Source organism: Macaca nemestrina, chromosome 4 (genome assembly GCF_043159975.1).
Source record: "Macaca nemestrina isolate mMacNem1 chromosome 4, mMacNem.hap1, whole genome shotgun sequence".
Classification (NCBI taxonomy): domain Eukaryota; kingdom Metazoa; phylum Chordata; class Mammalia; order Primates; family Cercopithecidae; genus Macaca; species Macaca nemestrina.
This window is the reverse complement of record NC_092128.1, coordinates 101,069,509-101,097,206: the sequence shown is the minus strand read 5'-3', so window position 1 is coordinate 101,097,206 and position 27,698 is coordinate 101,069,509. Positions and strand designations below refer to the sequence as shown.

The 27,698-nt window shown below is 43.9% G+C and overlaps 2 long non-coding RNA genes across 6 annotated transcripts; both read left to right on the top strand.

The window, feature by feature from the left end:
* The first annotated feature begins 310 nt into the window (after positions 1-310).
* Positions 311-11,692, top strand: LOC105475812 (uncharacterized). 2 transcript variants are annotated; one of them, XR_983677.2, is made up of 5 exons: positions 311-488; positions 1,348-1,570; positions 3,276-3,438; positions 8,625-8,774; positions 11,612-11,692. It is a non-coding gene; the product is annotated as an uncharacterized lncRNA (long non-coding RNA). The 2 variants fall into 2 exon arrangements; XR_011622277.1 differs by lacking the exon at positions 11,612-11,692 and having other exon boundaries at positions 8,625-8,882.
* Positions 11,693-14,160: 2,468 nt separating this feature from the next.
* Positions 14,161-27,283, top strand: LOC105475811 (uncharacterized). 4 transcript variants are annotated; one of them, XR_011622275.1, is made up of 5 exons: positions 14,161-14,889; positions 22,176-22,290; positions 25,009-25,090; positions 25,400-25,561; positions 26,090-27,283. It is a non-coding gene; the product is annotated as an uncharacterized lncRNA (long non-coding RNA). The 4 variants fall into 4 exon arrangements; XR_983676.2 differs by having other exon boundaries at positions 14,161-14,925; XR_983675.2 differs by lacking the exon at positions 22,176-22,290.
* Positions 27,284-27,698: the final 415 nt, after the last annotated feature.

Below are 27,698 nucleotides of genomic sequence, written 5' to 3'. Positions count from 1 at the left end.
GGTCTAGTACTAAGCCCTCCTTAGAATTTTCTCTCTCTTGCAGACCACTACAGGAAACACTCCATCTATTCCACCTGACTTCCCACTTGGCTGCATCCTCAACCATTGAAATGAATTTGACCCTCATAATCTAAGGAGGAAACATTTGATATTCTTTTGCAATAATATTTGGCCCCAATATTGTTTGGAATCTGGAGTTTGCTGTTGAATTGGAAAGTGGGATGACATTGCATGTATCCAGGCTTTGGTGCTGCTGTTCTAAGAAGAGTCAGGCCTGGTCGGCATGTGATGCTGTCCTTTGGTGCTATTTGGCTCCAGTGTTCTTTGGAGTCTGAGGAGATTTGGCTTTTAAAAATCAAACTGCCACAGAAACTGCTTTACCGAAAATTTTGGTTCACAGCCTTCACTGGATTACCTATTGGGGCAAACAGTGTAACCATGTAAAACCCTGTGAGCTTGTATTGCTATCTCATGGCCAGAGTTCCAAGGTAAAAGCTATTGGATCTTCGTTTGTGTGTGTATCTACATGTCTAGATGTGTTTATTTGTATGTACACTTGTTACATGTTGTGTCAACCAAATCAGCTTATAAATAAAAGAGCACTCATAAATTAAATAAATAAGTGCAAGCAATTTTCAAGTTCATGTGACTTAAGTAAATCTTTACTAAACAAGCTGGCTTTAAAATTATTGGTAAAATGAAAATAGAAACGTCTTCAGAATTGTCAGCATACGTTTTTGTCTGGGTTTCATATTTGTCTTTGCTAGAAATGTTGACGTGTCAGCATTTGGCATAGAAGATTATAAAGCTCTGAACCCAGCCAAAACAAAACGGTCTTAGTTTATGTGCCTTCTTTGACAAATGAGACTAATTTAATATTGTTAGCTAAATCTTCTGGGTTATTGGCAAAGATGCCTATGTATTTAACTTTGAGGTTCTTATTTAGGTGAACACATGATGTTCATTGGCTATTAAAAATGGTTAACAAAGAAATAACTAACTTTAAATGATGATGTTTAATATCTCAGTTTTCAGAAGTAATCTAGATAAACTGTTAAAAATGAAAGAATTAAGTACATGTAAATGGGATTAATGTTTAGGTAAATTTTGTGTAATTTAAAATCTTAAAAGTATTTTTGATGCTCATTGGATATCTGGGTCATTTCCAATTAAGAAAGGGTTATGATATGGAGGAATATGTTCCCAAAAATTGTGGAATATTTTTATCTATAAAATGCTAATATCTGATAGTTCAGGATTTTTTGCTTCCTAAGGTTTCACTAAAATTTAAGTTTACTAAGGTGATATGGTTTGGCTTTGTGTCCCCACCCAAATCTCTTCTTACAGCTCCCATAATTACCATGTGTTTGGGGAAGGATCCAGTAGGCGAGAGGTGGTTGAATTATGCTGTTCTCATGATAGTGAATGGGTCTCAGGAGATCTAATGGTTTTGAAAATGGGAGTTGCCCTGCACAAGCGCTCCTTTTGTCTGCTGCCATCCACATAAGATGTGACTTGCTCTTCTTTGCCTTCCACCATGATTGTGAGGCTTTCCAAGCCATGTGGAAATGTAAGTCCAATAAACCTCTTTCTTTTGTAAATTGCCCAGTCTTGAGTATGTCTTTATCAGCAGCATGAAAACAGACTAATACATAAGGATATGAATTATAGTTAATATATAATTCTGTACACAAAATGTGCCCAAAAAAGATGTGTTATTGATGAGAAAGAATGATTTTGTGTAATTTGGAGGTTATCTGAAAGTTAATTCAAATTATGGACTTTTTAAAAAAAGGGTTATTTATGAAACGAGGTGGTAAGGAACCAGTAAGTAGGGGAGAGAGATGTGAAGAAAGTTATATATATGAAGATATGTTTTTGTGAGGGAAGGTTGTAGAGATGGTGGCTTTGTATGAGAAAAGATCTTGTGTGATAAATTCTTGTCCTAAAGTAAAATGACTAGTTGTTTAAAAAGAAGGATGTTTAGGAAAACTCAGAAAGTCCAAGCATTTTTTAGATGGTCTGGGTAAGTTATGAAAATAATTCATGTAAGAAAAGGAGAATGTACTTTTGGTAAAAAGCATGGAAATGTAGATTTCTTGCCTAAGTTTAGAGGGTGAAAGGAGGTTTTAAGTGAGATAGGAACAATCTAAAGGTTTGAACAAGTTGTGGAAGGCTTATGAAAAATTAATTGTAAAAGAGATTCTGTGTGTGAACATATTGGCTAAAGTTAAAGGGAAGACTGGCAATTAGACTTCACCCATATGCCAGTCTGCAAAGGATATGAGTTTTTTGTAGTACTAATAGACACTTTTACTGGCTGGGTTGAAGCTTACTCTGTGAGAACAGAGAAGGCTCATGAAGTTGCTAAGCTTGTTTTAAAGGAAATAAATCCCCTAGTCTGGATTACCCCAAAGCCTCTAACGTGATAAAGACCCATCTTTTAGAACTCAAGGGGCTGTTAAGGATCTCAGAATAAAAAGTTATTTACATGGGAAAGTAGAAAGGGCTAATCAAACTCTTAAAATGGGTGTTAGCTAAGCTATGGTAGAAAACATCAGAAATTTGGGTCAGCTTATTGCCTGTAGTCCTCTTAAGAACCCATAATTCTCCTAGAGCAATAATTAATATGAGCTCATATGAAATGTTATACAGAAGGCCATGAAGGCCATTTTCTTTTTCTTTTTTTTTGAGATGGAGTTTTGCTCTTGTCACCCAGGCTGGAGTGCAATGGCACAGTCTTGGCTCACTGCAACCTCTGCCTCCCTGGTTCAAGCAATTCTCCTGCCTCAGTCTCCTGAATAGCTGGGATTTCAGGTACACACCACCATGCCTGACTCGTTTTTGTATTTTTAGTAGAGATGGGGTTTCATCATGTTGGCCAGGCTAGTCTTGAACTCCTGACCTCAAGTGATTCACCTGCCTCAGCCTCCCAAAATGCTGGGATTACATGCATGAACCACTACTCCTGGCTGGCTATTTTAAAATAATGATCTAATTACTGATCCAGAAACAGCCAGTTTAGTAACATCTCTAATTAACCTGGGACAATTTCAGCAGGCTTTACAGAAGTTTAGAACTCAAAGACTCCCCACAACAGGAACTAACCAGCAACCCAGAATCAGGCCAGTAGATAAAATACTTGTTAAAACATGGAATGAGGGATCACCTGTTGAACAATTACAATGCAAATGGAAGGGACTATTTTCAGTGGTACTAGCCATGTCTTCTGCAGTCAAAGTACTGAGAATAGTTAGTTGGATACATCTTTCCAGGGTCCAGCCTGCAATAACTGAAGCCCCAGACCTGGAACCTGAAGATCCCAACAGCCACTAAACCTGTGAACCTGTGGAAGACCTGCAGTACCTGTTTAAAAGGCAGCCAGAAGATAAGTAAATTCCTATCAACTTTCCTTGGTGTCCTTCTTGTATATTTACTGTAAGCCATTTTTATATTTTTACATATAATATAAATATATGTAATTAAATATATATAATAGTAGCCATTTTTATATTTTTACAATTTAATTGCTTTCTTCCAAATGGATTGAATCACTTCTTTGTAATAATTAAGTAAAGTGTTTTAATTAATTTTTATCTATAGAACAAAATAACAAATACGTATTTTTTTATGCTATAATGGTCACCCACAGCCTGTGTATACTAAGACCTTGCATACTGAGAATCAGTTTTATTTTACAACAGAGTTTCACTTTACTCCTCTGGTGATTAATGTATTCTGGGTATTTATTAAAAACTTCAACACAAAGACTGTTAAATACCACCAGTCCAGCTTTGGCAAAGCACTGTTGGCTTTGTTTATCTCCATCATCATCCAAACACACTACCATCCTGATCCCAGCCCAATCTTGGGCCCTTGAAAAAATGACCTGTCATCCTAACTACAAGGGAGAAACTCCTTTCAAATTAATGAACCTGGCTGACTTATATAGCCTCAAAATTATGGAAACGACAAGGGTTACAGTGTCAGACTGAGCACTAAACCTTCCCCAGTCCTATCAGAGCAAGCTTTCTGGGGCTGCTTCCCTCAGAAACCCATTTGGGGCCCAATATAGAAACCCCTCAGAAACCCATTTGGGGCACATAGAACTAAAATTCCAGGCACCACTTTGTATTAAGAGAAGCCAAAATTTTGGTCAGGCCCTGGGACACCTAAAGTCACCAATGTAACTACACCCTACAGATTAAACCCTCACATGCTCATGTAAGCTATGCAGTTACCCAAGCTGCATCATTTAGAAAACTTGTACAGTTTTTATGGAAACCATCCTCAGTTAAGGACACTTTAAAGGATACATAGTCTAAGTACTGTCAAGGTGGGCCCACTAGCTGTGTTCACATTTTCCCTTGGCCACCTTAGCAGGGAACTTAATCACTTGAGAAAGTGAAAAAAGTGAAAAGAGAAGAAAAATAAATCCCAAACTTTGGGCTTACCTCCTGGCTGGCTCGCCAATATATGATGTTACTGGTGGAGGGTCTTGACTATGAGTCATTCGGGTTCTTGGCATTTTGAACAAGGAATTGGACAAAATGCACAAACCAAGCAACAAAAGAATGAAGCAATGAACGCACAGATTTATTTAAATGAAAGTACACTCGGCCGGGCGCGGTAGCTCAAGCCTGTAATCCCAGCACTTTGGGAGGCCGAGACGGGCGGATCACGAGTTCAGGAGATCGAGACCATCCTGGCTAACACGGTGAAACCCCATCTCTACTAAAATACAAAAAAATTAGCCGGGCGAGGTGGCGGGTGCCTGTACTCCCAGCTACTCGGGAGGCTGAGGCAGGAGAATGGCGTGAACCCGGGAGGCGGGGCTTGCAGTGAGCTGAGATCCGGCCACTGCACTCCAGCCTGGGCAACAGAGCTAGACTCCGTCTCAAAAAAAAAAAAAAAAAAAGAAAGTACACTCCACAGACTGGGATTGGGCACCAGCAAGGAGCTCAAGAGGCCGGTTACAGAATTTGCCGGAGTTTAAATACCCTCTAGAAGTTTCCCATTGGTTACTTGGTTATACCCTATGTAAATGAAGGAGTGGCCCATGATAAGTCTGATTGGTTGTGGGAGGTGACCAATCAGAGGCTGAAGTGAAGTTACAAAGTTACACGTGAAGACATGGCTTGCAACCAGTCTGATTGGTTGCGGGAGGGGACCAATCAGGGGTACTTTCCATTTTTAATCTGTGAGGCAGTGCAAAGAAAGTAGCCTCTGATACTTTCGTTACTTGGGTCTGGAGAGGTGGGGTTTTCCTTTTGATTCAGTTGTCAGGGCAAATTGGCCTTAGGTTCCCTGCCTCCAGACCCTATTCTCCCACCTCACAAGCATGTCTGTGTAAATCATAAGAGGATTTATGGAAAAAAAAACTTTTACATGATCAAGTTGTCTATAATTAAAGGGAAATTATTTTTAATGGTCTTTCCAGGAACTGGGTTTTGGTGTTTCCTAAAAACCATTTGTATTATAAAGAATCTCAGCACTTTGAGAGGCCAAGGCAGGTGGCTCACATCGTCAGGAGTTCAAGACCAGCCTGGCCAAGATGGTGAAACTCCGTCTCTACTAAAAATACAAAGAAAGAAAAAAACCACCCGTGGTTTTGGTTTGTTTATCCCCCCCCCCCCCCCCCCCCCGCCCAAGAACCTGCAACGGTCCCTGGACCTGTTGATCGGAATAGTTGTGCTCACCAACGCAGCAGCAGAAACACTAGTTTTCCTCCTAGACCACAAGGAGGACCGAGGAAGGTCAGATTTAGTGGCCCTTACAGATGCATTCTCGAAAACCTGCACCATTGCCTGTCCTCCTAGACCACAAGGAGGACCGAGGAAGGTCAAATTTAGTGGCCCTTACTGACACATTCTCGAAAACCTGTTAGAGTCCTAAGTGTTCTCCTGTTAGTATTGGGACCTACCACTGTCCTATAAAGATGTTATGCCCCAAAAATGAAGTGGAGGGCGATGCCCTGAGAGAGGGAAGGGATCTCCAGGGTTGGAAGAGTGACGCCTTTTGTCCTCCCTTCTCATCATATAAATAGGAACAATATCATTTCTAAGGTTCCCCGTATCCTAGCTTTAGGAATCTCTTTTGTTAGGCCTGCTAGTCTGAGGAGGGATCCTAAAATTCCAGATAGTCCTCCCCCAGTGGGGCTTTGGGCAAAAATTATATCTTTCTGATTGGTGAGCCCAGGTGCCTAAGGAAGAGAACAGAGTCCTGAGGTTTATACTAGAAATGATTCTTATAAGAGAAACTAGGAAAGCATCAGAGACAGGGAGTGGTTTTTAGAAGCAGGACTAGCCTCGGAGAAGAGAGGCAGGAGGAAGTTTGTCTGACAGGCGTTAGGACCCAGGAGGCAAGGGTCAGGATAGATAGGATAGATGGGTGAGTCTCGCTTGAGCAATGTGACTTTGAGAGTTCCACTCACGGCTACAGAGTCAGCCAACTTTTTGTCGGGACCCTGGAGCTGAATGGCTTTCCTCTCTGCCAACCCTCAGCTCAGCCCAGAAGTACAGGAAAAGCAGAAGCTGGTTCCAGGCAAACCAATGCTCCCAACTCTGAAGAGTCAGGGGTTGTTAGAGAGCCCTTTCCCAGAAAGCCTGACACCCGTGTCTTTAGTCTGGCAGCTGCGCTAGTCGCTTTTAACTGGCTGATAGGTGCCTGGTATTTAGCCCCCAAATTCTAAGGAAAAATAGGACAGAATAGCAAGTGAAAAGGGTCCAGTGGTACTCACTGATTGGTTATAGTCCCTTCGTGGTTGCCAAGATGTTTCCAGAATTTATTCCTTTTGGTGGGTTCTTGGTCTTGCCAACTTCAAGAATGAAGCCGTGGACCTCACGGTGAGTGTTACAGCTCTTAAAGGTGGTGTGTCTGGAGTTGTTCGTTCCTCCCGGTGGGTTCGTGATCTCGCTGACTTCAGGAATGAAGCCGTAGACCCTAGCGGTGATTGTTACAGCTCATAAAGGTAGTACGGACTCAAAGAGTGAGAAGCAGCAAGATTTATTATGAAGAGTGAAAGAACAAAACTTCCACAGCATGGAAGGGGACCCACGTGGGTTACCATTGCTGGCTGGGGTGGTCAGCTTTTATTCCCATATTTGTCCCCACCCACATCCTGCTGATTGGTCCATTTTACAGAGTGCCGATTGGTCCATTTTACAGAGTGCTGATTGGTGGGTTTACAGTCCTTTAGCTAAACACAGAGCACTGATTGGTGCATTTACAATCCTTTAGCTAGACACATAGTACTGATTGGTTTGTTTTTACAGAGTGCTGATTGGTGCATTTACAATCCTTTAGCTAGACACAAAGTGCTGATTGGTACATTTACAATGCTTTAGCTAGACACAGAGTGCTGATTGGTGCATTTACAATCCTTTAGCTAGACACAGAGCACTGATTGGTGCATTTACAATCCTCTAGCTAGTCAGAAAAGTTCTCAAGTCCCCACTTAACCCAGGAAGTCCAGTTGGCTTCACCTCTCACTAGTAGGGGGAGATTAAAAACGAAAGCCAAATCAAACATAAAATTACAGAAATCTATCATAGGCTTGTATAAGAAGACTGATTTCATTTATATAGGTAGTTCTAAATTTAGTCTGTCTTTTAACTGGATCTCTGAGCTCTGGGCAGAGCCCACACTGAATCCTGGGTCTCCAAAAAGAGAATTATTATGAGGCTAAGACCATGTGATGGTTTTATAACTGCACTCTCCTTTTTTTTTTTTTTTTTTTTAACATAAACCTTTCTCTAAGTATCTGAAATACTCTCTTCCTTACTTTAAACAACCAAGAGTAACCTCTGTTGTTACTCTTTGACTAAAATAATTATTTTAGTAGAAAAGAAAGAAAGAAAGAAAGAAAGAAAAGAAAAGAAAAGAAAAGAAAAGAAAGAAAAGAAAGAAAGAAAGGGAGAGAAAAAGAAACCAGTAACACAATACAAAAGCAAGCAGTGTAAGATCTGAGACGAACTTTTCCGTTTTACAGTCTTTGGGTTCCATAAGGAAAAATAGAGGTTGCTCCCCAAAAAGGAGTCTGGTGCCTTCTCTGTTTTCTTTAAGGAATCCCAGGCTGTTAGAAACTATTTTAGATTCCTCATTCAGCAGAGGGTGGCAAGAGAAAGAAGAGGCAGCAGAAGTAAAATGAAGAAAACAGAATTTGGTTGACGGAGAAAAAAATTTTGCTCAAAAAGTTGTAGGAGAGAAAAACAAGGCCTTAAATACACACACACACACACACACACACACACACACACACACACACCCCTGGATGTTAGCTTTTAAGCTTTTAGCCATTAAGCTCCTTAAAAAAAAAATCCCTTCAAATCTCATTACTGTATTTTAGCTAGGACGAGTTGCTGATATTTCAAATGTAATGCAAATACCAAACCAGAAAGGGCTTGATTTAGGAACCAACCTTAGGCGGTCATGATGAAAATAAGGACAGAACCTTAGTTTCCAAACTGCAGCGCTGGGGGACAACCATTGCTCTTTCAGTTTGGCTTGGTTAGCAAAAGATGGCCTTGTTATGTAAATAAAGCCCCTAAGGTAATAAAAATTTAAAAAAAATTTTTTTTTCCTTTTGCTGGCTGTTTTATTCTTTTTTCTTTTTTCTTTTTCAGTTGCGGGAATTTAGCCAATTCAGAGGTCTTGTTCTCCATAATTTGGAACTTTCCTTCGGATTTGATCAAGTTGGATAGAGTTGGTCAAACCCAATGGGAAAAGATGAAAACAACAAGAAACAGAAACAAACAACAACAACAACAAAAACAGTTAAGTGAAAAACACACAATCACACAATTTATATGATCACTGAGTGCTCTAAAGGTAAGGAGAAATTAAGACCAGCCAGCTGTTAATCTTAACTCTAGCCAAGACAAAAACCCCAATTCAGCTACTTACCTAGTAATGGGTCTCAGGCTGAAGTCTGCTCTCTACCATCCTAGAAGCAGGAAAAAACTGAAACTCATCTTCCCTGTTGGAAACGAGCTCAAACTCCGGAAAGGAGTTACCTGCTTTCCATCATCATGGAAGCAGGAAAACTTGCCTTCCTTGTTGGAAGCAAGTAAAACTCCAAAAAAGGAGTTGCACAGAAAAATCAACTTCCGATCTCAACAAATTTGGGGAGATCAGGGATTCTCTGGGGGTGGGATGGCTCCCAGGCCTCAGCCAATTGTCCTATTGGTTTCAGCCACAAAAACAGCTCAAGCTGCTACCACGCACTGATAGAGTTGTCAAAGGTCAGGGGCATCTCCACTCAGAATCCCTCTGTGGTTACCAGTTGTGAACACAAAATATCTGAGATGGGTCTCAGTCAATTTAGAAAGTTTATTTTGCCAAGGTTAAGGACACATCCATGACATAGCCTCAGGAGGTTCTGATGACATGTGCGCAAGGTGGTTGAGGCACAGCTTGGTTTTACACATTTTAGGGAGACATGAGACATCAATCAATATATGTTAAGACGTACATCAGGTGATCCAGAAAGGTGGGATGGCTGGAAGCAGGGAGGGGGTTTCCAGGTGATAGGTAACTAAGAGAAAAACAGCTGCAATATTTTGAGTTTCTAATTAGCCTTTCACTGCATACACAATTCACAGGACTAGTCTCTTAAGCCTTAGCCTGGCTCAGTGAAACATAGGGCAAAGGAAGCAATCAGATATGCATTTGTCTTACGTGAGCAGATGGATGACTTTGAGTTCTCTGTCCTTTGTTCACAAGGAATTTTCTTGTGGGCAAATTGTGAGGGAGGTATGTAGATTTGTTTGTTTGTTTGTTTGTTTGTTTGTTTAAATCTTTGTAGCTATCTTGTTTAGGAATATAATGAGAGGCAGGTTTGCCTGTAGTTCCCAGATTGACTTTTCACTTTGGCTTAGTGACTTTGACTTTGGGAGTCCCAAGATTTATTTTCCTTTAACATTTACAAGGAGAGGTGAAGAAATAAGTAAATTAGAGAGCTAGAAGGATGGGAGTTTGCGGTTAGAGAGAGTGGGATGTTGAAGGTAATACTGATTGCATATTCCTTATCCAAAATGTTTGGGACCAGAAGTGTTTCAGATTTCAGATGTTTTCAGATTTTGGAATATTTGCATTATACAGGTTCAGTATCCCTAATCTGAAAACCTGAAATCCAAAATGCTTCAATGATTGTTTCCTTTGAGCATCACATTGGTGCTCAAAAGGTTTTGGATTTTAGAGCATTTCAAATTTCAGAGTTTCAGATTAGGGATAATAAACCTATATCTCAGAAATGGTGCATTTCTGAATAATGACAAACTGTCATGATTTGCCATGAGAATCGTCATTAATGTCAGTGGAGATGGGGATGATTGTAGGTCAAGAGATTGAAGCAATAGGGCAGGTTTGGGTGTTAGTATGGCCCTTCATGGGAACGTGTTGATGTCATCCAGGGTCATGGGAGGCTTCCAAGTGGGGAGGAAGCTGAGAGCCTATGATCACGGTCTTCGCTGATGAAGGCAGACAGCAGGAGGTTGGCAGATGGTGGGCACTGACTAGACTGGAAGAGCCAAGAACTTCAGTGTAGCAAAGTTTTACCCAAGACACAGAGGTTGTGGTCTAGAGCAGCCCAGGGATGAAGGAGCACCCATTGGAGAGGACTGTGGGGAAAATAGAGTCCTGGGAGATGAACCAAGCATCAGCTGAGGCCGGAACAGTTAAAATGTATACATCAAATCCTCTCCAAGGACACTGTGCCCTTGGCTGAAAACTCCCTCCTTAGTTTATTTCCCATCCCAAATTCTGCCCATCCACATTGTGGCATCCTAGGTCTCTCTAGCAGCTGAACAGGCAGGCCTCCATAACAACTGTTCCAGCACTGACTGAGTGGTTAAGTTAAATATTGAAAGTTGAAGGAGCCAGTGACCTTATACAAAGGCTGGAATAGAACAAAAGCTTCTATTCCAAGTTTTTTGCCTAAGCCTTTCTTGTGCCTTGAACCATGACAAGAGGAGGAAGGAATTCTCAACAGGACCCATTTAGGATTAAATACGTTGTTATTGGCTGGGCACAGTGGCTCACACCTGTAGTCTCAGCACTTTGGGAGGCCGAGGCGGGCGGATCACCTGAGGTCAGGAGTTTGAGACCAGCCTTTCCAACATGGTGAAACTCCGTCTCTACTAAAAATACAAAAATGAGCCAGGCGTGGTGGCGGGATCCTGTAGTCCCAACTACTCAGGAGGCTGGGGCAGGAGAATCGCTTGAACCCGGGAGGCAGAGCTTGCAGTGAGCTGGGATCACGCCATTGCAATTCAGCCTGGGCAACAGAGCAAGACTCCATCTCAAAAAAAAAAAAAGTTTTTACTGGGGGTCTGAAGACACAAATTTTATTGGAGGTCTAAATGAACTCCTCAAACCTCCGTGATTTAGCAGGAGATATGGTAAGGGTAATCACCCCAGCACTTGGACCCATCTAGATTCAATACATTTACTGAGGCTCCAGAAGAAGGTCTTCACACCTTAGTTATAGATTAGAAGAAGTTAATCACTTATGTCTTTAGATGAATGCACACTTACATGCAGACGTATAGCTTAGAAGGTATATAAACCCTGGAAAACTGTAATTTTGAGTTGGTCTGGTGATATTTTTCAGGTCTTCTTCCTGTACCTGGTTACAAAAATACATTTTCTTCCTTCCCAGTTCATCTGCCTCTTGTTATTGGCCTACAAGAATCAGCAGCCTGACCCTCGGCTTCATCGGGGAACAACATGGTCTGATGGAGCTCATCCCATGTTCCATGGGGAGATGAAATGACAAACTAAGATTCCCCAATAATAAAATGCCAACAATAAGATGCCCTACAGTGTAATAGAAACAATGTACCATTATGAAATTCCCAGTAGGCAATGAAAGTTGAAAGACTAAATTCACTTGCCATTTCAAGATAAAAAGAAAATTTCAGGTCCAAACTTTTTTCCTGCCTCAATTTCATATTCTGATCAGGCTCAGCCAGAGGATGTTTCAGTATTTACACAGAGTGGAGGTTCCTTCGGCACCATCCTGGAGAGGTGTAACATTCTCAGAGTGGAGAAGGTGAACTCTGCTCTCATATGCTATCTACTTAGAGAGTCCGGAATTAATAGGGCACCAAAGATGATCACAGTTCTGTCTCCACATCCACCAAATTTAGAAACCAAAGCTGATAACTAAGCCATTTATCAGAGACTCAGTGGACCCAAGTGAGGAAGAGTCACCGGAGACGATCTTGTTTGTGTGGGTGTGTGTGTGTGTGTGTGTTTTGAGATGGAGTCTCGCTCTGTCGCCCAGGCTGGAGTGCAGTGGCGCGATCTCGGCTCACTGCAAGCTCCGCCTCCCGGGTTCACACCATTCTCTTGCTTCAGCCTCCCCAGTAGCTGGGACTACAGGCCCCCGCCACCACGCCCGGCTAATTTTTTGTATTTTTAGTAGAGACGGGATTTCACTGTGTTAGCCAGGATGGTCTCCGTCTCCTGACCTCGTGATCCGCCCGCCTTGGCCTCCTAAAGTGCCTGAGCTACCGCGCCTGGCCATTCCCCTCCCTTTTCTGATAGGCTCACTGAACTATTGACGAGCAAAAAGTAAACTTCCCTTGTGTGTGAGCTATTAATACCTTTTTAGTCTATTTGTTAGTGCAATGAGCTTACCCTAACTACTATACTATCCCGGGGCCTCCTATGATGAGATTGGTAAGAGCCACAAACCTGTATCTGGGACACAGGAGAAGGTGGGAGAGGTGAAAATAATCTGATTGACAAAGGTTCTGTTTATAGGTGACTTTTTAGGATTGTGGAGTTAGGCAAAGCTGGGATCACTCACACAGCCTGATAGGGGATTTTCCTAGGTGAGTGGGCTGACCTGGTGGTCCTGGTTACACTGCCCACCTGCTTTCTGGTGTCTCTACTAGGAGTAAGGTGCAACCCTCCTCCTGTGCCTTCTCTTTCTCCTCCAGGACCCCACACCTCCAGACCCTGCTGTGGGAAGGAAGACCACCCATTTCTAGTCCCAGCTCCTCCTCTAACTATCTGTGTGGTCTTAAACAAGGCCTTTCCCCTCTCTGGCCTCAGTATCCGCCTCTGAACAATGGGACTGGGACTACTGACCTTCTGGCCCTTTTCTGCTCTATGAGTTTGTGAACTTGTGACTTAGGGAGACAAGAGTCCTCGGAAACGGAAGGAGAGCATGTTGCACTCTGTCCAGCAGAGGGCAGAAGCTACCCACAAATCAACAGCACGGCAAAGCCAGGGCTGTGCGGGAGCTAGGCACAAGTTCTGCCTCTGGAAGCCTTCAGTGACAGCCTCTGAGCCAGAGGGTTCCAAGCCGAAGAGGTCCCGCCCTTGGAGGGGGACCTCAGAGAGGTCTTCCAGGCCCCTCTCAGCTCTTATTTATGGCATCCCAGATGCTGTATTCCTCTTCAGCAAAGAGAAGGTGGGTCAAGCACTAAATGGTGCTCGGACCTTGCAGTTTGGTGGGAAGGAGGAAGCTTATTCAAGCAAGGAAGATGAGACAGGCAAAAACCGACGCGTAAGCCAAAAGCCTCTCCAAAGCAAGGTGTTACTCCAGGGTGACAAGTCTCCAGCAGGGTGGACTTCAGACTCCCCATTGGGAACTGAATTGTGTCCCCCAAAAAGAGAAAGTCACCCCAGAGTAGGACTTAATTCAGGAAAGGTCATTGCAGATGCATTTAATTAAATGAAGATGAGCTCTTGCTGGAGTAGGGTGGCTTCTGAACCCAGTAGAACAAGCTACTTGTAAGAAGAGGGAAATCTGGACGCACACACAGCAGAGACTGCCGTGTGAAGACGGAGGCAGAGATTGGAGAGATGCTGCCACACGCCACAAACGCCTGGGGCTCCCAGAAACTACACGGAGGCTCCCCCAGCGGCTTCAGCAGGAGCATGGCTCAGCCAACACTTTGATCTTGGCCTTCCAGCCTCCAGACCGTGAGTCAGTGAGTTTCTGTGGTTTAGGCCCCCCAGTTGTGGTTCTTTCTTATGGCAGCCCCAAGAAACCAATATACTACCCCGTCCACTTTCCACGGCAGAGGTTGGGCATCACTGAATCCCACCTCCGCAGTAGATTTTGCTTGGACTGCACAGTATTTATTGGTGCTGCTGTTGGTTTTAATTTAGAATGTGTGTGCCTGTAGCTGAGCCACTCCTCCTGATGACTCACCTGGGTCCTGCAGCATCTGAGATGTGGTTCCTGCTCCACACTTCCTGGGGGAGCAGAGGAACTCCTCAGCCTCCTCTCAAACTTCTCTCAGGTTGTGCTGCTCACTTCCTCCCCAGGCTTCCGGTCCACATGGGCAGCTCTGACCCAGAGAAGATTCTTTGTCTTAGACAGACATCTGCCTCCCTGTAACTTCGGTTCACCAGTACTTGCTCTGCACTCCGGGGCCATACACAACCCCTCTGCTCCCTCTGCTCTTAGCCATTGGCTCCTAGGAGACACTTGCTTGTCCGGCCATCGCTTTAAACTGTCTAGTTCCAGCTCCCTCAGAACTTCCTCAGTGACGCAGTTTCCTGATGGTCATATTGCCTGGATAAGCTCCAGTCTGTTCAACTCCCTCTGTGGTTCAGGAACCAGGACTAAACAGGAGTCACCAGATGCACATTCGAACCAGCATCAAGAGGGCTGAAGCATCGCCTCCTGCGTTCCAAACTCAGTATCTCAATTTTAATCCTCACTTGTCAAGGGAGGGGCTTGGTGGGAGGTGATTGGATCATGGGGGCGGTTTGCCCCATGCTGTTCTCATGATAGTGAGTTCTCACGAGATCTGATGGTTTTATAAGGAACTCTTCCCCCTTTGTGCGCCCTCTCTCTTTCCTGCTTCCTTGTGAAGAAGGTTCTTGCTTCTCCTTCTGCTTCTGCCAAAGTATGACCTTATGATTGTAAGTTTCCCGAGGCCTCCCCAGTCATCTGGAACCGTGAGTCAATGAAACCTCTTTCTTTTATAAATGACCCAGTCTCAGGTATTTCTTTATAGCAGTGTGAAAATGGACTAACACGGATATTTGGCAGGCATCCAGTAGTCTTCGAAAAACACAAGCACCATCTAGTAGCCAGAACAGCTTTATCAGGCCCCACTGTCTCTGCAATGAAGAGCAGTTCCTTTCCTCATCCCTTATAGGCCAAACACCCAGCATCCTGGGACAGTGGCCCCATGTGCCCAGCTTTGAGGATGAGCTCATGCCTGGCTGCTCTGGGTGGAGAGAGGGAAGAGCTGAATCAACATCCATATATATAAATCTCCTTTTGTGCATTTAGAATTATGTCCTTAAATTCCAATCAGTGGCATTACTGAAGCAAATTGTATCAAAAATGCAAAAAAGACCCATTTTTCCAAATTGTTTTCTAATAAGGAAGTAATATTGTTTGCCTTTTGATATTGTTCTTTAGAAAATGATGCACAAGAGTTTTACATTTCATATAGTATGTTCTATTTATTTTATATTTTGTAATTTGTGTAATTTTTAAGCACTGTTCTTCCCATACTAGAGGCTCTGCTCTATTTAGTTCTGTTTGTCCTAGTTTTCCTAAAATTCCCTTTTCCACTGGTGTGTGGTGCAAGAGGAGGCACATTTTCCATGGATGGTGCACAGAGGGAGGAGCCCTTTGATCACAACCAGGTCACCCCACTTCTAAGCCGCTGCGTCTCCAGCCCCACAAGACTGAGGAGAGAGAGCACAGAGTGGTGGAGAGTGAGCCATGCTGGGACCGTTGTTTCCGTAACCTCGTTTTCTGTGTCCAGCTGACACACCTTCAAAGCGGCGTCAGGTCCTAAACTGTAGCTTGCTACGTGCCTGTTTGCCAGCAACCAAGGTGAAAGTGCTTTTAGACAGTGTTTCCGTGCAAGAGTCTCTTCCCAGCTTTTCTCTGGAAATGCATGTTTCTCCGAACTCTGAGTCCTAAGAAAAATCATTTGAGACATCAAGAAAATGGGGGAAGTGCTAAAATTGTGTGGGAATTCAAGCTTAACAATAAACATCAAGACATTTTTGGTAAAAATGAATCCACTGACATCAGGGAGGAGCAAGAGAACAGCACGCTGATAGTGGGTCAGAGGCTAAGGCTGACATTTCTGGGAACCACTCCCGGAAGGGCACAGATGAGACGCTTTCAGCCTCTCATCAGCCAGCCTGGCCTGTAGCTGCTGAGTGTTATGAGTGTGTTACTGGCATGACTGCTTCTAACAGTGAGTTTTCTGGCACATCAAATAAATACGGATAAGTCTGTATACACATTATACAAATTCTAGGAGTAACAAGTTTTGAAGGCAAAATAAGTCCAGAAATAACAAGTTTTGAAGGCAAAATAAGTCCTTAAATTGGCAACTTTGACACATAATTCCATGTAGTAATCTTGCTAGAAGATCCCAGTGTTGTTATTCTAATACAATCTGATAATGTTCACTGGCATTTTCCACTGTTGGCATCTTTGCTATAGCCTACAGTTGTTTGTTTGAGACGGAGTCTTGCTGTGTTGCCCGGGCTGGAGTGCAGTGGCGTGATCTTGGTTCACTGCAACCTCCCCCTCCCAGGTTCAAGCAGGTTCTCCTAGAAGCTGGGATTATAGGCGCGTGCTACCACGCCCAGCTAATTTTTGTATTTTTGGTAGAGACATGGTTTCATCATGTTGGCCAGGCTGGTCTTGAACTCCTGACCTCAGGTGATCCACCTGCCTTGGTCTCCCACAGTGCTGGGATTACAGGTGTGAGCCACGATTCCCAGCCACCTACAGTCCTTTGTAAAGCAGACAGAATAGTTTCATCTTGTAAAGAAAGGAACATATATGAGGCAACCTGTACCTAATTTAGGATTTCAGAAATTCCCCGGACTGCTTGTACATTTTAATTTCTCATTCCTAATTCCCAAAGATTAAAATCTGTCAGGAATTTGGAAACACTGAATCACAGGCCAAAATAGAACTATGTCTCCATTCATTCATTCGTCCAACAATTATTTATTGAGCACTTGCTATTTTTCAGGCACTGTGCCACATTTTGAGAATAGAGTAGTGAGTAAGACAAAGTCATCACCTTTAGGGAGTTTATATTTTACAGGAAAGAAAGACAAATAAAAGTGTTTAGGCTGGGCATGGTGGCTCACACCTGTAACCCCAGCACTTTGGGAGATCAAGGCAGGTGGATTGCCTGAGCTCAGGAGTTCAAGACCAGCCTAGACAACAACCCCATCTCTACCAAAAATATAAGAAATTAACTGGGTGTGGTGACACATGCCTGTGGTCTCAGTTACTTGGGAGGCTGAGATGGGAGGATCTCTTGAGCCTGGGAGGCAGAGGTTGCAGTGAGCCAAAGTCGTGCCACTGGACTTCAACCTGAGTGACAGACCCCATTTCAAAAACAACCCTGGGCCGGGCGCGGTGGCTCACGCCTGTAATCCCAGCACTTTGGGAGGCCGAGGTGCAGATCACGAGGTCAGGAGATCGAGACCATCCTGGCTAACATGGTGAAACCCCGTCTCTACTAAAAATACAAAAAAATTAGCCAGGCATGGTGGCGGGCACCTATAGTCCCGGCTACTCGGGAGGCTGAGGCTGGAGAATTGCTTGAACCCGGGAGGCGGAAGTTGCAGAGAACCGAGATCACACCACTGCACTCCAACCTGGGCAACAGAGTGAGACTCCATCTCAAAAAAAAAAAAAACAAAACCCAAAACTGTTTAATACAAAGTACTGTCAAGTGGTGATGAGCACTATGGAAACGTGAAGCAATGTCTGAGTGCAGCGAGTGAAGCGGTGCTGTTTTGTACGTGATTGTTATGAGGACCCCTCAGAAGAGCAGAGAGCTGAATGCAGTGAGAACAGAACCTTACTGAGGCTTAGGCAAGGCTCTTCCAGACAGCGAAATGCCCTAAGACAGGACTGTGTTTGGCATGTCCCGGAAACAGGAGAGAAGCCAGGGCCTCTGGAATGTGGTGAAGGAGAGGGAAAAGTAGGAAATGAGGCTGGAGAGAGAGGTAGGGGCCAGAATACATAGGGCTGTGTAAGTCACATTGAGTTCTTTGGATTTTCCTGTAAGTGTGGATGGGAAGCAGTTGGAGGGTTTTGAGCAGGGGTGGTGTGATCTGACCTGCATTTTATAGTCATCCTGCTGGCGGAGGTGTGGAGGAAAAAAGCAGGGGGCAGACGTAGAGGCGAGGGCAGCCAGTTAGGAGGCTACAGGAGTAGCCCAGACCAGACAGGAGGGTGGCTCGGCCCTCAGAGATCTTGGTGGAGCAGATTAAAGAGTGATCAAGTTAGAGCTAACAGACTTGTTTTTTTTTTTTTTTTTTTCCCAGACCGGGTCTCGCTTGTTGCCCAGGCTGTAGTGCAGTGGTGCAATCACGGCTCACTGCAGCCTTGACCTCCTGGATCAAGGTATCCTCCCACCTCTCAGCCTCCCAAGCACCTGGGACTACAGGTGCACACCACCATGCCCAGCTAAGTTTTGTATTTATAGAGACATGGGTCTCACCGTGTTACCCAGGCTGGTCTTGAACTCCTGGGCTCAAGACATCTGCCTGCCCTGGCCTTCCAAAGTGTTGGAATTACAGGCGTGAGCCACTGTGCCAGGCCAGAGCCAACAGGACTTACTGAGAAACTATGAGAGAGAGAGGGGTCAAGGATGACTCCCCCTGTTCAACCAAGCAACGAGGTGAATGGTGCTGCTGCTTCCTGAGATGGGGAAGACTATAGAGGAAACAAAGCAGGAATGACAAATCAGGAATTTAGCTTTGAATACACTAGGTTTGAGAAGTCTAGTCTATACCCAAACAGACCACACTGTGGCATCTGTGTAGCAGGATCTCCAGAATCCAGCAGGATGGGTGCCAGTGCCAAGCTGAGTAGACAGTTGGGTCTGTGAGTCTAAAGCTCAGGGAAGACCTCAGGGTCTGGGATACAAATCTGGAGATCATCAGCCTGTCCATGAAAGCCAGGGGAATGATGGAACATACTATGAGAAAAAGAGAAGAGAGGAAAGAGAAGAGGTCCATGGAAGGAGACCTGGGAGAATCCAACCTTCGATTAGATCAGGAAGAGGAGAATCCAGCAAAAAATGCTGAGAAGTCTCTGGAAAGGAAGTCTTCCTTCCTTCCCCTGCACCGGGAGAAGTGCTATCCCAGAAATCAGTAAAGAAAAGTGTTTGATGGGGAGAGCAGGATCACCTTTGTCAACTGCTGCTGCGAGACTTGGGAAAATGAGGACTGGAAAGAGAGCAATAGAAACTTGAAAAGCCATTGGTTATCTTGACAAGAGTTTCTGTGGGGGTGGTGAGAATTGGAGCCTGATTGGATGGGTTCAAGAGAGAATGGGGAGTTCTAGCCAAGAAGGCTGAGAGGATGAGTCAAATTAAAAACGTTTTATTTTTATGAGTCCTCTCATATTTACTGATATATTGGGTTTCCATTCTGCCACATTACTTTATATTAATCATGTATTATATCTGCTGTGTTTCTTTCTCTGTGCAATGTATTTTTTTACTTTAAAAATTGTATTTATAAAGGTTTGTAATTTTATTCCAGTGGTTATTTTATATGTACACTTTTTAAATGCTCTTTTTTTAAAATTTGTTTTTAAGACAGGGTCTTGCTCTTTGCCCAGGCTGGAGTATAATGGTGCAATCCCAGCTCACCAAAGCCTTGGCCTCCTGGGCTCAAGAAATCCTCCCACCTCAGCCTCCCAAGTAGCTGGGACTACAGGCATGTGTCACCATACCCAGCTATTTTTTTGTATTTTTTGTAGAAACGGGGTCTCCCTGTGTTGCCCAGGCTGGTCTCAATCAGGCGATCCAGGGCACAAGCGATCCTCTTACCTCAGCCTCCCTTGGCTCTTACTCTTATTTTCTTGTTTAAGCTTTTACTGTCTGGTTTGTAAATACTGTAGTATTCTTCATCTCCCATACATTGCCCTCACAACAATCTAGGAACATATTCTGTTTTTTCCTTTCTCTTTCCCTTGTTGTCCCATTTTGAGTTGCACTATTTCCTTATCATCTCTTATCAACTGAAGCTCGTTCTCTAGTATACAGATCAGAAAACTTTTTATTTTTTGCAAGGGGCCAGATAGTAAATATGTTGTTTTGCAGGCATGCAATCTCTGCCACAGCTCTACCATTGTAGAGTATAAGCAGCCATAGACAAAATGTAAACAAATGGGTATGGCTGTCTTCCAATAAAACTTTATTTGCAAAAACAGGTGGTGGGCCAGATTTGGCCTATAGGCTAAAGCCCTATCTTAGAGTAGCAGCAGTAAGGAGACAGAAAAACTGTGCAGGAGGCGAGAGAAAACTGGCAGGAGAGCTAGGGGCATATTGACAAAAGAGGAGACCTTTAAATCTTTCAGGGGTAGAAAAAATGAAATTCTTTGATGTTACTCAATAGTTTACCTGCTCGGAAGGAGGAAAGGTGTCTCTTCCATCTCAGGGTTGGCTCGGCATCCATTGTGCTGGATTCTGCAGATCCTGCTGGCCAGATGCCACAGTGTGGTCAGCTGAAAGTGATTTGCTCATCCTGAAAACAGCAGGTACAGAAAGCGCTCTTTCAGCGCCATGGCAACCAGATCCTGTTTTTCTAAAAAAGGATCAGATCAGCGAGTGCCTCCCTCCAGGCATTGATCCATTAATGTGCACTGAGCTCATTTCAGAGCCAGGCCTTGGGCTGAGTGCTTAGAATACAAAGATGCATAAGGCAAAGTCCCTGTTTTAAGGAGCTCTCAGACTGGAGGAGGAGGCAGACATGCACAGTAAACAGTGTAATCACACGCCATCAAAGGACGGGACACACAAAGGGCTGGGGAGCATCTCCTCCTCTTTGGGAGTGAAAAACTAACCTGGAGATCTAAGGTTGAGCTGAATTTTGGAGAATCCGTCAGAATTGGTCAAGAGGACAAACGGGGATGGGTCAAGGAAAATGGAGAAGCTTGAGGGCTGTGGCAGCTCCGCAGAATGGCAAGTATGGCCAGAGGATGGTGTCTCAGGGGTGCCGGAGATGACCGTGGAGAGGCACCGAGGCCAGGCCATGCTGCCTCTGCTGCCTCTCCTGTCACCAAGGTCAACGACAACCTGGTGCCCAAGCCAGTGGCATTTTGCAGCCTACTTTTACTCATTCCTTCTTTTGGAAAATGCTCCCTTTACAGCCTGATTTTCATGGTATCATGACCTGCTATCTCCTGATGTGTCCTCTGCACATCCAGCTGCTCTTTCTCACTCTCTTATTTGTGCTCTCACTTCCTTAAATTTTAACCTTCTTCTCATGCTGCACTTTCTCCAGGTATATGAGAAACGTCTCCATTTTTCACTTTCATCTCTATTGCTGTTTGTCTGTTGTCCTCAATTTCTCCTACCACAAGATGAGACCCTATATGTATCTGGGGATGTGGCCTCAAGAACACCAGTGTGGCAATCCCAGTGAAAAGCTTTTTCCCAGTACTCATCTTTCTATCCTGGGGAAGGCATGGGATTGCTGCTGGTTGGTTTTGTGCCTATCCTGGGACCCATCACTATTATCAGAGTGATGGGCCAATCCTATATATGGTGAGGGAAATGAGGTTCCATGATTGGCCCCGTCAGTCACAGGGATGGAAAGGCAGTTTCCTAAGACAGATGTATCAGGCAGGAGACAGGAGCTATACAATGTCAACAGGGAAAGTGTAATATAAATAATCATGAACTAATAATAGGGGGTTAGCCACTAAGGGATAAAAAGAAGTCTAAAGGTTACTGAAACAGGTGAATGGATAAACAAAATGAAATGTGATTCTGCCATAAAATGGAATGAAATTCTGATAAATGCTCCACATGGATAAACCTTGAAGACATTATGTACGAAATGAAATAAGCCAGACTCAAAAGGGCAAATATTATATGGTGCCATTTATACAATGTACCACGAATAGTCGATTCATAGAGACAGAAAGTAGAATGGAGGTTTTCAGGAGCTGGAGGAAGGGGAGAATGGGAAGTTATTGTTTAATGGGTGATAAGGTTTGGCTCTGGGTCCCCACCCAAATCTCATCTCAAATTGTAATCCCATGTCAAGGGAGGGACCTGATGGGAGATGATTGGATCATAGAGGTGATTCTCATGATAGTGAGTGAGTTCTCATGAGATTTGATGGTTTAAAAGTGTGTGGCTCTCTTCTCTCTTTTTCTCCCTCTCCTGTCACTTTGTGAAGAGAAGATCTGCCTTGCTTCCCCTTTGCCTTCCACCATGAACGTGTTTCCCGAGGCCTCCTCCGGCACGCAGAACTGTGAATCAATCAAACCTCTTTTCTTCATCAGTTACCCAGTCTCAGGTAGTATCTTCGTAGCAGTGTGAGAACAGACTATTACAATGGGTATAGAGTTTCACCTTGGAATGATAGAAAAGTTTTGGAAATAGATAGTGGCAATGGCTGCAAAACATTGTGACTGTATCTAACGTCCATGAATTGTACACTTAAAAATGGTTAAAATGATAAATGTTATGTATGTTTTACCACAGTAAAAAAAATACAAGCCAGCCTGGCCAACATGGCAAAACCCTGTCTGTACTAAAAATACAAAAATGAGCCGGGTGTGGTGGCACACACCTGTGATCCCAGCTACTCTGGAGGCTGAGGCAGGAGAATCACTTGAACCCGAGAGGTAGAGGTTGCAGTGACCTGAGATCACGCCACTGCATTCCAGCCTGGGCGATAGAGTGAGATTCCGTCTCAAAAACAATAAATAAACAAAAACCAGGAATCGTGGATATAGGTGGCAGGCATTAGCTCTAGGGCTGAAGCAGAGAACCCAAGGAAGGAACCAACTTGGAAAAGGGTCTCCCCAGGGATGAGACTCAGACACCGTTGGAGATGGTGTGGCTAGAGCCCGCAGGATGGCAAAGAAGTTTGTTGTAGTGCTTCAGGCCAGGCTGGCATGCAAGAAACCCGTGCACCGGTGGGGGCAGCGGGGTGGGGGCTGACAACACTCACTGAGAAGCTGCTGTCTGAGGCGCAGGCACTCACTAGGACTTCACCCGTGGTATGTTACTGAAACTCAGGGGAGCCAGCTGCTGGAGCATTTACGAGACACACTGGGCCACCATCTGGGGCTTCAGCAGTGTTTGGTGAAAACCTGCCTGTGGGGTTGCTGCTAAATTTGCTGGAGAGCTGACTGAGGTGCTAGCAGAACTCCTCAGGAAACTCACCAGGGGTGCCCCACGCACCAGTCAAGAGCGGGAGCAAGAGGAAAGGAAGGGAGCCTCTTCTTCCTGCAGTGTCCCTCCAGAGCCCTCCATTGACAGCACTTAGTATCGTGCTAGCAGGCAAAGACATGTTTACAGGATTCAGCTCCAGTATCACAAAGGAGGATAACGAAGAGTGGATTTGGAATTCAGAGGCACTAAAGTGATAACTGTCACCACCCACCTCTTTGGCTACCGAGTTTCCATATGCACCCTCCTACACATATCTGAACTTCTATACAACAATGAACAAAATATAGCTATCCTTCTTACCAGTAAAGATATTCCTACCCTTTCTCCCAAATGAGAAGATACTCAGTGCCAACAACAATTGTATCTATTTCTGGCTATATTCATTACTCGAATTTGATCACAGTCCCTCTAAATATTCTGTTACCAAAAGACCAAATTGTAAAATTAACCTCCAACAACTTTTATATAAACTAATGAAGAAGGAGAGAGAGAGAAAATGGATGGCATTTTCCCATCACCCATCTATCAGCAGTAAAGAACTCTGGAGAAGCGCTCTTGAGGAAATATCTTTGGGAAGAATCCCTGATTGGCCCTACTTGGGTCATGTGTGTTGGAGTCTATGAAAGTCTGGAATTTTGCCCATCTTACAAGCTAGTAAGCCTGTTACAGTTTCATGGATGCTGGCAGATGACATGAGACTGGATCAGAGACAAAGGACTACACTACTCATGGCAGAACAAGTTGCAAGAGGTTTGTGTTAGTTAGCATTGGTTTTCCATGTCCCCAAGTTCCACTGGGGTGATGTGGAGGGGCCCAGGTGGTTACTGTACACACAGGGTGTTTGTATGCGACTAAGGAACACCGAGCTTGGGAACATACAATTTAACAGTAAGTGATGAGCAAGCCTGCCTCTTTGTCTGGGGCAGGGGGGTATTGCTTTGTCAAGGCTGTCTACTGCAAACACAACCCAGAGAAATGTCTCAAGCAAGGAACAGTCAGGACCTTGCATTCTTGTCATCCCCAGCAAGAGCATGCAGAGACAATCAGAGCCCGTGGCAAATTGCCTGTCACAAAAATCCACCACAAGGCCTGACAGATCCTTGGCCAAATTCACATTTTCCCATGAGTATGCTACCTCATCAGCTGCTCTGATTAGTCTGACCAACAGAGGGACCAAATCCATTTAATTTGATTCCTATCACATTTAAAATTAAGGCTGCTATTGACAGGACTTCAAGTCATGCAGTGAGGCAAGTCTGCCATATTGATCTCACCCATGTCCCCAGGGTCTCGGGCTCAGCCGACTGTTTAGAAGTTCTGGGGGCAAGGGAGACCAGTCATTCTTATTTCAGATAGCTAGGATAAAATCTCATATCAGTCTAGGATTCATTATGACCCACTCATGGGAGTTTAGATGCACTGATATCAATGCCAGTGACTACAGGAGGCAATGCAGGGAGCAAAGACCCTCATCCCTGATGGAAGGACATTTATGGCCCATTCTCACTTACAAAGAGACGATCCGAAGGGGAGTAGGTCACTCTAGTTTAGGATTTGTTGTTAAATTTGATTTGAATCATCATTGCATTGGTTTGGTTAGGTAAATATATACACACACACATATTATATATATTTTATATGCACATACAAGATAATAGATAGATAGATAGATATCATATTGGTTCTGGTGTTTTTTTTTTTTTTTTTTTTGGAGAACTCTGACTAGCCCTAGTTGCCTTTCTTTTCTTTTTCCAGTTTTCTTCTGAGCTCATGTTCCCCCTCCTGATATCTTACCATCCTTTCCCTGAGCTCACTTTATCCTTTTCCTTCTTAGAGGCAACCATTTCATTAAGTTTTTAAGTGCCTGGCAATTGCTTGGTTACGACTGGTGTCTGCTCCGTGACAGCCTCTTCTTGGTGAGTATTCCACATCTGCCACTGGTTTTTCCTATCCGTTTCCTACTTTTGCAGAGATCCTGTATGTCTTCCTTTTTGATGACTCATCTTTGAACAAGTGGAGTTTTTCCTGGACCAGCTCTTTGCTGGTATCATGTGGGAAGAGTTGGGGCTGTGTTCCAAGTCAGCTGGAATTTTCCTTATACCCCAGGATTTTAGATGTGAGTTTGATCAGCCTTTACTTCTCTGCTTAAGCAGGTCTGGGCATGTTTGGCAACCTGGCCTGCATGACGGAGATTTGCATAATTTGGTGTTCATCTGTTTATTCAGTTTTTGCCTGAATGATGAAGGAGGACGTTTACGTCTTGCTCCCTGGGGACAGGCAGAGGCAGTGTGTGCACTTCCATCTGACAAGGACCAGATCTGAACAGTCTGGAGAGAGGAGCTGTGGTGACAGCAGAAAGATCTCTGCTTCAGGGGTCAGGTGTCCAGGTGAGACGCCACAGCGCGGCAGAGAGAACAGAGGCTTCTCTGCATGCCTGCCAGGGAATTGGCACCATGTCAACTGAAATCTTAGGTTACAGGAACAGAAACCAGCTCCGACTGACGTGTGCAAGCCTGGAGCTTTCCTTTCTCCTTGCACTTCCCACATGTTCCCCACATAACCAGAAACCACAGAGCCACCCCCTGCCACCCAACGACTCCCTCCTGAGCTAGAAACTTGTAAGACCCAGCTAGGAGTCTGAATGGTTGGACATCTAAAGCAAAGAATAATCTAGTTTGTAACATGGGATCAAAGGAAGAACTGAATATCCAGATTCTGTGTAAAAGGGGCCACTTTGGAGATTTCTAAGCTTCTCGGGGGCTGTCCCTCAGTATAACAGCTGTAATTTGGGTTCCCATACAGATCCAGCTTCCCTGGAAAGAGAAAGTCTCATGTTTGTTAATAGCATGAGGAAAGAATTAAAATATATCAGCTGCTGTGGGCTAATGTCATTTATTTTGACTCTTCTTTTGTAGAAGAAATGCTGATGCAGTGTCATGCTTGTCTCTGCCCTCCTTAGAGAACGCCTGAACAGTTCCATTGACTCAAAGTGAAGATCAAAAGAACCAAATGACAGCAATAGCTAAGTGTAATCATCAGTAACCCTGTGTTCTATCCACGGGTAAAGAACAATCATCCTCTTCATTATGGGTTTCAATTTAAAATATAATACATTTTTAGAAATGTCTATTTCCTTTTATAATCTCTTTATATAATCTAGGTTATTTTGACTCTTAGATCTTCATTTAACTACTGAAAAGATTTGATCTCAAATCAATGATCTAACCACCTCTGCCCGCCTCCCTCCCCATACACCCCCCAGCATGAATTCTGGGAACTCAGGTAAAATGCTTTCTGGAAACCTGCCTGTATTAGTCTGTTGTCACACTGCTAATAAACACATACCCGAAACTGAGTAATTTGTAAAAGAAAGAGGTTTCCTTTGTAGTTCCACATGGCTTGGGAGGTCTCACAATCATGGTGGAAGGCGAATGAGAAGCAAAGTCACATCTTACATGGCAGCAGGGAAGAGAGAGTTTGTGTAGGGGAACACCCCTTTAAAAAACCATCAGATCTTGTGACACTCATTCACTATCATGAGATCAGCACGGGAAAGACCCACCCCCGTGATTCAATTACCTCCCACGACATGTGGGATTTATAGGAGCTACAATTCACAATGAGATTTGGGTGGGGACACAGACAAACCATATCACCGCCTAAAACCAACTCAATAGTTGGAGGAATTTGGAGGACAGACACTAGTTCTGTATCTGGAGAAACTAGAATCTGGAGAGGATTTAATTATTTTGGCAAAAGGATTAGCAATTGGATCTAAGTGAGAAAAGAGAATTCTTGGAGGAAGAAAAGATGTTTAGTTACACTGAGAAATTAAAACCTGAAGCCATTGCCTTTGAGATTTTTTTCAGGAAATGAGTATTGACTGCCTACTGTGTGTCAAATTATGTGTTTCATGTTAAAGACTCCAAAGTAGATAAGACATAGGCCCAGCCTTGGGGAGCTCATTGAGTCATAGAGAAAGTTTGAATGTTTCAGAGGAATCATCAAGAACAGGGGATCAGCAATCTATTATATTTCAATTGCCTCTTTTCATGATTGTAAAAGCAATGCATGCCTGCTGAAGAGAATTTGGAAAAACAAGAAATTAAAAATCGTCTCTGATCCTGCCACCAGAAATAACCACTGTTAGCAATCGTATCACTTCTGTAGGTCTATATGGTTATCATAATCAGCTCTAGCATTGATTACATGCATCTCATGTACCAGAGATTATGCTAGACTCTCATTTAATCTGCACATCAGCCGTATGAGGTAGGGACCATCATTTTCCTCATTTTACAGATGAGGAAACAGAGGCTTAGAGGGGTTACTCTGCCCAAAGTTTCATAGCTAGTGAGTGGCAGAGATTGGACTCACTCAAGCTCTGTCTTATTCCCAAGCTCTCAACCAACCCAGTGGTGAGAAGAGCCAGCAGCAAAGCCTGTCATCTTTGTAATTTTTTTTTAACCTCAAATCAGGGAGAAAAGCCTTTGTCATTAGAGGGGCAAGGCAGTTCTGAAGACA